The 5,000-nt window shown below is 35.8% G+C and overlaps 1 protein-coding gene across 16 annotated transcripts in view; it reads left to right on the top strand.

Annotated features, from left to right (window-relative positions):
- Window positions 1-5,000, top strand: part of LOC144963029 (synaptotagmin-14-like) — a 161,511-nt gene that overhangs the window by 91,583 nt on the left and 64,928 nt on the right. For 2 of the 16 annotated variants that reach the window (XM_078896616.1, XM_078896626.1), the window contains exon 1: window positions 2,764-2,911. The exons of 8 other annotated variants lie outside the window; for them this stretch is intronic. The gene's annotated coding sequence lies outside the window, so the exon portion shown is untranslated. Of the gene's footprint in view, window positions 1-2,339; window positions 2,922-5,000 lie in introns of those variants that run through there. 6 more of the 16 variants (XM_078896631.1, XM_078896629.1, XM_078896627.1 and 3 more) reach the window with 6 other exon arrangements.

Genomic DNA, 5,000 nt, shown 5'->3' on the forward strand with positions numbered 1-5,000 from the left:
TGACGTCATTTTTTGGTCAGTATCAGGCCATAACTTTACGAAGGCCACGGTATCAGGCCATAACTTTACGAAGGCCACGGTTTGTGTGCGCGCGAGCTTGTGTGTGTATGTGAGTGCGCGTGTGTGTGTGTGGGGGGGGGGGGGATAGAGAGAGAGATGTAGAGAAGTAGAGAGAGAGAGAGAAATGAAATAAAGAGAGAGAGAGAAAGAAAGAAAGAAAGAAAGAAAGAGAGAGAGAGAGAGAGAGAGAGAGAGAGAGAGAGAGAGAGGAATATATATATATATATATATATATATATATATTGAGAGAGAGAGAGAGAGAAAGAGAGAGAGAGAGAGAGAGAGAGAGGAATATATATATATATATATATATATATATTGAGAGAGAGAGAGAGAGAGGAATATATATATATATATATATATATATATATTGAGAGAGAGAGAGAGAGAGAGAGAGAGAGAGAGAGAGAGAGAGAGAGAGAGAGATAGATATATAGATAGAGATAGCTGAGAGTAAGAGACAAGAGCAGACATCGAATAAAATATAGATAGATGGCTATGTAGATAGATAAAGAGATATTTGGATAGTAGATGGATTGATGGATTGAGTGGAAGTCGGTCACAGATGGACAGATAGAGAGATCGATATCTAGATTTAGAAATCAATAAATTATTAATCTATATTCCTATGGGAAATTCATTTTTAAAGGTCTTTTCTTTTAGTGTGTCAGGTGTCACCTGCAGTACAGTGTCATAAGTGAGTAAGGGTTACATGATTTGCTCAAGGCCAAACAGCTCGACGTTTGGACTTGGATCTGGACCCTACTGCCAGGGTAGGAAGCGAACCGCTTTCCACTTCGCCTCGCTGTGCTCACTGCTACACCGCCCGTTCAAAAAGATAAGAATAAGTCTAGGCTATGTGGTCTAGTGGTATGACACTCACTTTCGGATCGGAAGGTCCTGGTTTCGAGGCTTGCGCTCGGCTCATAGTTGAGTCCTTGGAAAAGGCTCTTTACTCACATTCTCTCACCGTACTCAGGTGGTGTAAAATGAGTACCTGGCCGTTAACAGCATTGGCTTTGTCCTAAAAATTGTAATATCGCCTAACAGGCGTTATGTCCCGTCCTACATGTTGAATGTTGCTGTTGACCAGGGACCCTTTGTAAAGCGCTTTGAGCACGTTTAGTGGATTTTGGGCTATATGGTTTTGAAAAATGAATGATAACAAAAAGTGGAAGAAAACCATAATATATATTAATGATGATGGATGCGACGACTAATGTCCGCAAAAAGTACGACAGCATCAACAACAATGATGATGATGATGATGATGATGGTGTTGATAATGAGGATGATGATGATGATGATGATGGTGATAAACGGGATATCTTTTTTGGTGTGATGATTACATGAAATGAATGACAAATATGAAAGTAGTTGTAGTAGTAGTAGTAGTAGTAGTAGTAGTAGTAGTAGTAGTAGTAGTAGTAGTAGTAGTAGTAGGAGGAGGAGGAGGAGGAGGAGGAGGAGGAGGAGGATGAAGAGGAGGATGAAGAAGAAGAAGAAGAAGAAGAGGGAGAGATAGAGAGGAAGAGGAGAAAGAAAAGGAATGGGAGGAGGAAGCAGAGATAGGTAAGGGTCAAATTTGATTTCAAATTTTGTGTTCAGGGGATAAGGACATTTAAGAACCAGTCAAAGCACAATCTTTTAATATATCTACTAAGATTTCAGTGGACGTCATTGTTTGATATTTCTGTACTAGTGAGAGAGATGATTAAGCAGTTAATATTGCACATGCTTGATTTGATTGTTGGGCAAATTGCTTTTTTTTTTGTGCTAACCATGAGCATTTGACGGGACAGAATACCCCCCACCCCCACCCCCAAATCACAAGCTTTATGATATGGTATACTTACAATCGAACGTAATTGCGATAGCTCAATAACAGCAGCGATACACTGCCGTGATGTTGGTAATTATAATGCTTGAGACAAATAACGAATAACTTCCATTATTACAAAGAACAAAACTATTCTGCTTTGGTAATTGGAACACTATAACATTTAATAAGTCTCAATATCACTTTTATAGCTAGTGGCTGCTTAATTGCCTTGTTTTGATCAGATGAATACACATACAGAAGAAAAAGTTTGAAAAATAGAAAGAAAGAAGAACAAAACCCTTGAAAAATACACAATAAATGTAAACTCCAAAATTCATTACATCACAATGCAAAACAAAGACCTCCCCCCCCCCCCCCCCCCCCAACGCCACTTTTTTTTCTTTTGCTCATCATTATTCGGTGAGCTGTATAAACAGGACTTGATGCACGATGGGTTTAGTCGTGAGTTATGCGCTCTCTCTCCCTTCACTCTTTATTTTTATTTTGCTTGTTTACTGCCTGGCACCATTGCCAGTCCCAGACCGACCATAGCTATCGGTGTTGTCAGAATGGATCGACGAGGACTGTCACTAGACTGTTGTTCATCGTTCATTGAATAGTGTAGAGTCACCAGAATACTCGCTTACCTCAACGCAACTACTAGTCATGTCCTTGCTTCGATTACCTCACTCATTGTCATTGTACTTGGAAAAGCATGTGTTCATTTCGGGTGGGTCAATCAAGTGAGACGGTCCATTCACGCATAACCAGAACATAATTTATTTGTTTCGTGTACTTGTTGGAGTAATAGTGGAATAGTTATAAGTGTGGATAACAAAGTTCTGACACGTGGCCTGAGCCTCTCGCTCTCGCTTTTCTCTACACTAGACATTCTTTATCGAAGTCCTCTACATTATTATTGTTATTGTTCTGTGGATCGTCATTACGCTTTGTGGCTCGCGCGTGTGTGAATCCCATAGTCGGAACCAGAATTATTGACTGGTGTATTGTTTCACTGGGGATTTCACGGTGTTGTATTGTGTGTTGTGCTTTCTTGGAACTCGACTAAAACCCTTTCTTTATTAATGTTTTATTCACCGTTGTAAAAAAGGACTGATTTAACAATACTTTTAAAGGAAAGGTCAATGGGTGGATAGAAATGGAAGCACTTTGGGAAATCGATGTATAATTTTATCATTTTAACAACCACTCACTATATTTACTGGCGTTTAAAGTTTCTAGTGTTGTCATTACATCGTGTATTAGGAGCTATTTTTGTGTTCATAATTATAGATTGAAGTACTTTTTGACTGCGTTTAGGTTTCAGTGGGTTGCTAGCTTGTAAGGTGATTTCAGTGTAAGATAGTCTTGTAATTTTTCCAATTGTTTGTAGCTAATTTAATTATTTGTCTAACTTTTCACATAATTGTTTTTTAAAATGGGGACTTTGCGTCATTGAAATATGGCGCTATATTGTACATTATCACGTGTATATTCTGTGTTCTCTTGCATCCTTGGTGTGCCTATAGCTAGTAGTAACGCGTTCGAATTGCTTGGACTGCCTGAAATGGTCTTCGAGTTTGAACCTAATAGAAAAAAGACGGACGTAAATACGCTAGGACTTTCGGGGTACAAAACTGTGTTGTCTATGTCCAAAACTCATTTTGCAAGCGCCAAGCACTGCTAGAGGTTAATTAACTCTCTCCTTACAATCCATTTTCAGAGTTTCCCGAAAACGTCACGCCCACCTAACATAAAATAGAATTTTCTTTCTCAAACAGAATTCAACAAGTACATTCTATACACAATATTGTTCAGCAAAATGTTCAGCTCGATAATACAGTGTCAATTTTTTATAGCTATAACAACACATTTTCTGTAAATTTGATGATGTACAAAAGAAATCAGAATGATAAAATTGTTGGTTGTATTGTGACGAATGTTACAATTTTCCTATGGTTGGTAAGGAGAGGGTTAATACACATCCTCGTCCACGAGTGAATTTATAAATGCGTTGAATATGGTTATAAATCACAGGTAAGCTCAAAATGAATGCAGTATTTATTTTGATCAAATTTGAGCTGAGCCATTCAAATTCGAAACATTATAATCAGAATAAATCTATTGGTTTGTGTCAGTGTCCAAATCTTTAAATTGGTTTCACAACTTTAAATTTTATTCTCTACGCTCGTATTTATATTATTTATAAAGATCTTTTTGTAAATTTTTCTTAGCATATATTATTTCCATTGATATGACGGCGTGATATACTATAATCATAACCAGTAAACTGAGCAGATGCATTATTAGATGATTTTTGCTCATAAATAGAATAAAAGGCTTAAATGAATCCAGACGGAGAACTTTTAATAACGCTGTCGTCTTATATTTCACGCCAACGAAAATGAGATTGATCTTATGATTGATGGGAGAATATAATATATTCATAAAAAAATAATGATAATGTTAAACTAGGAAAATTATCAAATTTAATTGTAATACTTGGAGGAAAAACAATATAAGCATGTTGAAAATGACTGTGAATTGTAATATAAACTTTGTTCTAGAAATTATTAAACTTATTATAAAGTCCAAGAGTGGTTATTAAAAAAAAACCCTTCTAAACCATGCGTTACATAAAATAGTGACGACGTAATTTGAGATATCTATCTTAACACGTTATCAACACGTGATAAGAACTAAGAAAAAAAAATATTACATAAAGTATTGATTGGCTACCACCTCAACAGAATCTTTTTTTATGGATGGAATTGTTATTCGATAAATCAATTATATCTTCGATAAGGTGCATGTGTTACGTTCTATAATGTTGCAAAACACTTAAAGAATGGATATATATATATATATATATATATATATATATATATATATATATATATATATATATATATATATATATATATATAAACTTATTCTAAGTAAAGTAGACACGCTATAATTGAGTTCATAATGATAACTTCTTCCTTTTCTTCTTCTTCATCATCATCATCATCATCATCATCATCTTCTTCTTCTTCTTCTTCTTGTTCTTGTTCTTCTTCTTGTTCTTCTTGTTCTTGTTCTTCTTCTTGTTCTTCTTCTTCTTCTTCTTCTTCTT

The sequence above is a fragment of the Berghia stephanieae genome, chromosome 1 (assembly GCF_034508935.2).
Source record: "Berghia stephanieae isolate SIO BIC M18660-M18661 chromosome 1, UCSD_Bste_1.3, whole genome shotgun sequence".
Lineage (NCBI taxonomy): Eukaryota > Metazoa > Mollusca > Gastropoda > Nudibranchia > Aeolidiidae > Berghia > Berghia stephanieae.